We start from the raw sequence: 9,233 nt of genomic DNA on the forward strand, positions 1-9,233 counted from the left end.
GATATGATTGGGACAAAGAAGGACACCCAACTATCAAAATAAAAAGATGAAGCAAGTTTATAGACTGCAACGCATATTTTTTCCTTCACACATAGGCTAGACATCTGTAAGAGTGACTTGGGTATTGTAAAATACAAACCACACCCATGTAACAAATTTTTGGGCACAGATCAAACTTCTTTAGTAACTTTTGGGAAAAAGTCAAACCTATGAAACGATTGTTGAGCACAAAATGAAACTTGTATTACAGTAATTTGAAAGTATAAATGTAGAAAAAAATTCTATTATGCATAAAAAGATGAACAAAACAATGGATCCTTGCTCATCTGTGAAGGTTTTGGTTGGAGAGCTAGCACTAAGGATGCTAGTCTCATCCAAGCCTACCAAAATAGCTGTCCATCCTACTACTTCTCCATGTTTTTGTGAGATCATGCTTCCAAATATGCCCCCTCAAACTGTAGTAGTCCCCCTAATTGTCCCAAGGTTATCTGACCCAAATGTCGATAACATCTCAACCAAATTCCATGTTTAGCAGATTGAGCTAAATAATTTGTTTTTTTCCTGTTTTGGGTTCTTGAAACCATGCTTGGAGATTGTAGTATATGTGGGAATGCAAGCTTGTGATGTCCCATAATGTCAAGATTGATTTCATGCTTATCCTTATAATTCAAGTCAAGCTTGACTTCATGCCATGAAGCGCTTTCAAGAAAGTATCAGGATGCTTTTTCGGGTTCAATTACCTTTTGCAAATGGACTGGTTTTGTTTATTCAACCTCGAGTCATGCTTTTAAAGAACAATGCTCTAGTTTTTATTATATAATTCAACTTTGACTTCGCGTTTTCCTTTAATACAGTTTCTCACTTCTTAATAAATAAAGGGATGGATTTTTATCCTTAAGACACTTCAAAATATCTTTTCCAACAATACTTGTTTTTGTATCTGCCTTTATAACCAAGTCGATAGAGAATATTCTTGTGTTTTTCAGAAATCCATATTTCTTTATGGGAATGTCTTTGCCCATTCAAAATGTTTATGTATATAAAAATGTCAATTCTACAGAAAAATATGGTGATAGAATTAAATTTCAATGTGAGCTAAGTAGTGAAACTCTTCCCTCGCACATGCATCGTGGGAAAATGGCATACAAAAGTGGCTTTGGGTTGATTAATTGTCAATATTAATATTCACTTAAGAGGAAAATAAATTATCATTTTATCCTAATTTTCTTAAAGAAACATTAGTACTTATGGTGAGTATATGATTGATTAGAAGAAAAAGAGGAAAATTTTTTTTTTTTATCTTGTAATTTGTTTAATGAAAATGCTCATAAATATTATAACATTAAATATATCAAAAAGAAAAAGAAAAATTGTTATTTATTATTATAATTGTAATTGTAATTATAATTATGAAACTAAATTACAATTTTTTTTTTCGAATTTAACATTTTATCAACAACATGTTTTTACACTTTTTGAGACGAGTGCTAATAATAAATATTTTAATAAATGTAAAAATAGCTAATTTATTAATACAAATTGTAGTGTGTTTTTTATTTTACTATTTTACATATAAATTATCATTATTATTTTTTTAATTGAATTATGTTTTTATTTCATTCTACATTACTCTAATATGTTTCCTCATTTTTCAACCTGCTATGATTCCCATGAGTTAAAGTTTGTGGAAAGGGAGGTAATTTTCACTAGAGCTAGAGATATGTTCCACGTGAATCACAAGAAGAAAATGCAACCTTTTATTTATTTCCTAAGTTATTTGGATTACAAATTAGTGTCATGGTATTGTTGGAGGTTATGATAATGAATGTACACTACAACAAAACCAGCGATTTGCACCAGATTTAGCGCCAGATTTTAGTGCATTTTTTTTGTAATTGTGATGAGCAACTTGGCGCTAAATCTGGCTCTATTGTACAATTTTTAAAGCGTCCTTTTTTGCACCTGATTTTGCATCCTTTTTCACGCTAGATTTTGCATCATTTTTTACACCAAACTATGCATCATTTTTTGCGTCAAATTTTGAATCAAGATTTGCATCTTATTTTATGACAGGTTTTGCTTCTAGTTTTGTGTCATTTTTTGCATCTATTTTTCATTCTCTTTTGCTTCCTATTTTGTGTCATTCTTTGCTTCCATTTTTGCACCATCATTTGCATCAAGTTTACACTGTATTTTGAATCCAATTTAACGTCTTTTTATGCATCCATTTTGTGTCAGTTTTTGCATCTAGTCTTACGCCAGGTTTTGTATCTAGTCTTACACTAGTTTTTGCTTCTAATTTTGCACCAGCTTTGGTGCCTATCTTTGCACCATGTGTTGAATTTGATTTAGCACCAAATTTTGCATCCATTTTTGTGCCCATTTTTGCATCTTTTTTTGGACCATTTTTTACATCCACATTTACGTTTGATTTGTCTCCATTTTTCCCATCTCATTTTGCACCATATTTTGCGTCATTTGTTTCATCCAATTTTGCATCATTTTTAACACCATCTCTTGCATCTAATGTTACATCATTTTGAGAATCCAAATTTGCATTTATATTTGCATCTTATGTTGAGTCATGTGTTGTGTCCACCTTTGCATCTTATTTTGTGTCTAATGGTACATTCAATTTAGAGCCATTTTTTATGTCTACTTTTGTATTTGTTTTTGCACCAAGTTTTGCATCCAATTTTAAGCTATTTTATGCCCCTTTTTGTACCATTTTTTTGTGTCTACTTGTGTCCAATGTTGCACCATTATTTACACCGACTTTTTCATCCAATTTTTCATTTTTTTTGGTGTCTAGTTTTACATCGTTTTCACCATCCAAATTTGCATCTTTTTTTGCCTCATTTTGTGTCCACATTTGCATACAATTTTGTGTCTGAGTTCGAGCCTAAATTTGCATGTGATTAGGAATCATTTTTTACATCCAATATGGCATCCTTGGTTTCACCTTTTTTCAGCCCCATTTTGCATCTTGTTTTATGTCTTTTCTTACATCTTTTTTTTTTTCCTTTTTTGCACCCAAGTTTGCATCCCAAATTTACACCATTATTTGCATCATCATTTGGCATATTAATTTGTAACGTTTTTTGCTTCTTTTTAATGCTCAACTTTGCATCTTATTTTACATCTAGTTGTTGTCTTTTTTTGCATTTAATTTGGTGCCCATTTATGTGTCCTTGTTTTTGCCCAATTTGATATCCTTTTGTATGCCATGTTTTGTTCCCTTCTTTGTGTCAACTATTGCACAATTTTTCACTTCTAATTTAAAACACTTTGTATGTCAATTGTTTGCATTTTGTATTAATTCATAGTTTAACATCCAATTTTACTTTCAATTTTGCATCCATGGTTACATCCGCATTTGACTTCTTATATAGAGTATATTTTTCTTTACATATATGACCCCCTTTATAGATTCATAGTGAAATATATGATAGTTTCTAAATATCATTAAAGCAGATATCACAATTCAAAATCATTTGTAAAGAAATTTAAGAGAAATTGACAACATCCATCCAAAAAAATAACAATGTGTCATTAACAATTTTCAAAACATGTATAAAATAGCAACATAATACTAATAAAATCAGTATTATTTTTAATCAAAACAAGTAAAATTCAAATATGATTAAAAAATCAAAATATTTCATGAATATCGTTATTCTACAATAAATTAACAACATACATAAATCAAACTCATCGTATGATTACAAAATCAAAATGTCTCATTGATATAGGGTAAATTCACAACACCCATCTAAACATAACAATGTCATTCTACACAATAATTTCTTCATAAAAAACAATGCATTTGCATGCCTAGCTACCACCACCAAGATCATCCTCATGATCATCTTGACCATCCTCATTACTCTGATCCACATCATCACCAACACCGCAACTATCATCATCATCTCCTCCTTCACCACCATCATCCTCATCCTCATCCTCATCCTCATCATCACCTGATATATGTTGAACATAATTTGGATCATCGTCTTGGCAATCATTACCTACAGCATTCTGACAAAAAAAATCAATATTACATGTTAGTATTAATTACATAACACAACGCATGTTTTTGTTATACAATGTTAACCATAAAATGAGGTAAGATATAATATCTAATAGTACTAAAAAATAAAATGAAAATATGGTTTAAAAGTATATTGGAAATCCAACTAAGATTACATACCATAGAGTCCATCCAAACAACAAATTCAACCCATCTCTTTTGCTGCAGCACCTCCTTTTCCAAATGATTTGGAGGTCTTCCATATTTTAGTTCCTATCAATCAATAAATAGGGAGAAATTAGATAACAATGACTTTCTTCTAGTACAAAATTTATTAAAAAAATATCACATGTTTAATATACTTAAAAAGGTTGTTATCAGTGCTTTCAAACCTTTCTGGCCACTACGATGAGTGACTTTTGTCTTGGTTAACCTCGCCTTGGATGCCTTGTCCTTAAACATAAACCAATTCAATTTATTTTCACACAAATACATGTCTAAGATACTTATAAGTATTAATACATTCTAAATAATGTTTAATGAAAAATTCAATACCTGAATGCTCTCATTGCCGGCTTTTCTTTGTGCATCCAACTTCTCATATGATTTTACAAGTTCTTTCCATACTTTGAAAGGTATGTCAATAGGTCTTTGTTTCAGTCTTTGATCTTGAGGCATTTTTGTAATTTTTCTTGTTTGGTTAAAAATTTTGGTTAAAAAAAACTGAACAAGTAATTCACATCAATGTCATGGGGACTCTATGGATATGTGTAAAAAAATGGCTATAAAGAAAACATCCAAAAAACATATGAGCTCTCCCTTTGATGGTCACTTGGGGCATATGGCTGGAAAGGAACAACTCCATTTTCGAAAATCAAGGACAATCCTTTCTCAAAGTCCTTCCTAATATTTGCTCCAAATGTCTTAAAATGAAAAACAAAATTCAAACGTCATCCTTAAACATCTCCCTTAAATATAACGTTGGACCATAAATTCTTCACTTTTATTGTTATCGGCTCTGGAATGATTTTTCTATATGCAATTATATAATGAAATATGTGTGCACTAATGAAAAAACATTGAGTTTCATTTTTCATAATCACAAACAATGAAAAAAGAATCACACGTAACTAGCATCATTTTGGAAATTTTATATTTATTAAAATCTTTAACATGTTTTCCTCCCATATCTCATAAAAAGGTGTGAAATTTTTTATATACTCTCCAATAAGCACTACAACAAAACCAGCGATTTGGAGGTTTTACACTAAGTTTTTCAACATCGAGCTTACTAGGGCTTGCACCACCGGGGCTATTAGTAAGAATCTCATGAGGTTTGCATAGCCATGATTATTAGAATCAAAATAGTAGGATTTGCACTAAAAAACAGTTCATAGAGCTTTCCTACTGGGGAGAAAATCACAAGTTCAACTTCTGTAGTGCAGAGCACCGAGAGCTCGTAAGCTTTCTTCAGCAATCCACCTACGTTTGGAAAATGTAGCCTGCATGCTCGCGATGTTCTCAATCCTCTTCCTCTGCATCTTTCCCCTCACTATTCTTGTATGTCCTCTTTCGTTTTTCCCTCCAAACAAACCCTCTCAAATTGAGAAAGCAGAACAACTCACTCGATGAGAATCCGAATCCAATTATCGCTTCTAACAATAACCCAATACGATACCAGAAGTGATTACACAAAACCTCATTGACTCTTCATTTGTTTGGAAAAGAGCCAAGCATATACTTCTGACGAGGGTTTCCGTCTCAAGTCTAGCTTGCAGGACGTCACTTAGTCAATTGCGAGAAAAGTTTTCCACCTGCCTGTCACATACGGTTTGTCACACTATATATTAGAATAAGGTTGATCATACTAACAATAAGGTTGTATAGTTTAAAAGGAGGGCTCTCCTGACTGCATTTGGTTGGTTTATAGAAAAGATTGCTGGAATGTGTAATGTGAATGCTCTGCTAACTGTTTTTTAAGCATTTGGAAGTATTAAAACCCCCCAGGATAATTAATGTAAGACCTGTTAATTAATGTGTAAAGATGGCTATTGTCCTTGGGCTACCTTAGCTGTTCGTGTTTAGTGATCTGTGGTATTATGACTCCTCAAGTCACTATTAAACCATGAGAACCATGCCCAGGCAGACTAGTGTGACATTGTGGATGAGAACCAAAACTAGACTCCTATAACCTCCTTTTTCATCCTTTAAATTGCAGAATTAACTGACTGTTCTAGTAATCGTTCCTGAGCACCTGAAGATGTGCACCCTAAATAATAAGAATAATACCCTGTAACATATGAATAGTCCATCCTGTGCATGTAGGATATGCACATGAGGTCCAATAAAATCACTAACCAGAATACCAGGTGTTATTAAAGCCTCTACAGGTTGATATATATGAATGTTACAGTGTGCAGGAGTATGATTCAATTCCATACGAAAATACAAAACATCTGATAGGATTTCCTTATACCTCATAGGCAAGCAACCATTGTCCCTTCTATAGATGAGCAGAATAAGTGCTTGGTTCTCTACACTAAATAAAGACAAAGTATAGTACTTATTGTTGACAAAATAGGATTTAAATCGCGGTTCAATTGCTTGACATTCAGCTGGTCACATAATTGTAGAGTGCATAATCATAAGTGATGTTGCGAGCCTCATTGCTCAAAGTCTAAGGGTCTTGCGAGCCATAATCACAGCCATGTATGGCATATCTTGTGATTATGGCATTTTATGAGGTCAATTCTTGTGAAGACATTTCAGTTTATAATAAATTTTGAACCTCAATAGAGTTTTGGCAAGACCTGGCTGAGCTAGGACATCAACAACACAGCTGATATGAATGACATAATCTAGCCTCAAGAGGGAGCCTCTTTTGTTTCATCACTCTAACAATCTATGAAGTGGTGGAAAGCATAACAACTTCCCCTTGAATATGACACCTAAACTGAGTACAAATCCTAAATGATGCAGCCCTTGGTGCGTGTCTCTCAAAGTATCGATATTTCAAATGTTGAAAGCTCTTGTGCCCATTTGATATGCATTCGATTGCAGTTCCCCTGAAGAAAGAATCTTATAAAGGTGAGGCCATGGCCAATATGTTAGCCATATCCATTGGAGTTGCCATTGCTTGACAACTTTAGTGTGATCAGTCCCACCATGATTCACAGGGGCTTCTACTCAACACTGGCTGTTGCTATTGTAAGAGTCTTCAAGCTCGTTGAACCCATAGTATTGATAAGTGTATTCTTTGGGTCTCTGGTTTTCAAATTCTGCCTATGTTTTCCTCTCAGTATCATTATTTCAAATGTTGAAAGCTATAATTCCCATTGCTGTGTATTTGATTATGGTTTCCCTGAAGAAAGAAGCTTATAAAGGTGAGCCCGAGGCCAATATGTTGGCCATATCCATTGGAGTTACTATTTCAGCTTATGGGGAGGCCAAGATGAATGCATGGGAGGTGATTCTCCAGTTAAGTGCAGTTGCATGTGAGACTACCCAATTGGTTCTCATACAAATTCCACGAACATCAAAAGGGATTAAGTTGAATCCCATCACATCTTTGTTGCTCCTTGTTGCCTTGTTTTTCTCAGCACCCCCTGGGCCTTAGTAGAATACCCATTTCTGATAATCAGGGTCTCTTCCTTTGATTTGGATTACATGACATTTCTGCTTGTGCCTTGGCTCTTAATCTTGTAGTGTTTCTCTGATAGGAAAGACTTCAGCCTTGACTATGAATGTTGATGGTCTTGTCAAGGACTGGCTGCTCATAACATAATCTTTGTCTGTAATAAATGAAAAGGTTACAGTCATAAACTTGAGTGGGTGTGGACTGGATTTTCTGGCTGTCTGTTACTATAATCATTTGAAACTTCAAGCTCTCAAGTCCAATGACAACCAACCAAAGTACCTCAGCAGTGCAGCTGATGCCAATGATGAAGGAGAAGGTTTGATAATGAAGAGTGGGAGATTCTCGATCAGAGATTCAGAACTAGTAGAGAAAAATCAAACTCAAGCTTCAGGATTAGGTATTTAGATCATTAATATTGTCTTGTGCTAGAGATTACTGTTCTTCGATTGGCTCCTCTATGCCCAGATCTATTTGCAGGGAACAGGCCAGTCATTCACAGTGAAGAAGATAATGACAAGATTAGTGTATAATGATGGACAGGATGGTGCCATGGTGCCAACCTAAATCTCAAGTAAGGAGACATCTGTTCATCAATTTGTCAAGAAGCATGGCCTACAATTCAATTGCTCTAAGCCTATCACTTCTTCCACCTGTCAAATAAATTGTTTCCTGTTTGTTTAGTTGACTATGGTTCTAATAAATATACTATTGTTTGATGTAAAAAGACAAAACAAAACAAAAAATATGGAAATTTGTGACCCCATTTTCTAACTACAAATTGAAATCGGATTACCATAGTGACCACCTCTGCTTATTGGAATCAAAAAGGGGGTGGGTTATGCACAATCCTCTGTATCATTTGCTATTACCAGAGATAATTAAAGCCACCCTAAACTCAAGTCTTAACTATGCTGATAGGGTGTTTGGGGAGGGGGATCCCTTACCAACCCACTATAATCTGCACAAAAGCATCCTAAGAACATATGCAAAATCAACCCTTCAATGAAATGATCCAAGAATATAGGTACTCAAACATTGATTTTATCATTGAAGAAAAATACAGGACAGAAAGAAAAGATCATAACAAGGATTAGAAGAGTCTAAGAACAGTGCTCACTGTCTACAGAGCCAAGACGAATGCAGAAGAGTTCTTCCTTCAGTTCCCCATCTGAGAAATCAGTTGCATGCCAGACCCAAGTTTTATCACTACCTGCGTGCTCCTGAAGTGACATTGGGGAATGAACTGCAAGGAAAAAAGTTGAAATATTTCCAGAAAGTTGAAATATGGAAAATTTTTCCAATCAAGAACTCTAAATAATTTCATTAGGACAAGGCGTAGAGGATTCATGACGGCGACAAGAAAATAATGGCGCTTTGCAATTTTAGCACTCTCTTGCAAAAAAATACCTTTTCTGAAATCGTTTTGACCACGAAGAAACATAGATGAACTGTTGGAAGTCATGCAGAAAGAGATCTGGTGGCTCGTGGATTGATTCTGGGGCAATGTTTATGCGATTGCAAACCATGATTGTTCATATGCGAGCTACTGAGCTCGTTGAGAGGGAT

General features: G+C 34.2%; 1 long non-coding RNA gene across 2 annotated transcripts; it reads right to left on the reverse strand.

The window, feature by feature from the left end:
- Nucleotides 1–3,659: 3,659 nt before the first annotated feature.
- LOC149188363 (uncharacterized) lies at nucleotides 3,660–8,911 on the reverse strand. 2 transcript variants are annotated; one of them, XR_016256264.1, is made up of 3 exons: nucleotides 8,785–8,911; nucleotides 4,211–4,483; nucleotides 3,660–4,038 (listed from the first exon to the last, which is right to left on the reverse strand). It is a non-coding gene; the product is annotated as an uncharacterized LOC149188363 (long non-coding RNA). The 2 variants fall into 2 exon arrangements; XR_016256265.1 differs by having other exon boundaries at nucleotides 4,211–4,303; nucleotides 8,785–8,901.
- Nucleotides 8,912–9,233: the final 322 nt, after the last annotated feature.

This window comes from Pinus tabuliformis, chromosome 3_1 (assembly GCF_031772625.1).
Source record: "Pinus tabuliformis cultivar Carrire ecotype Pingquan chromosome 3_1, CPIR1, whole genome shotgun sequence".
Lineage (NCBI taxonomy): Eukaryota > Viridiplantae > Streptophyta > Pinopsida > Pinales > Pinaceae > Pinus > Pinus tabuliformis.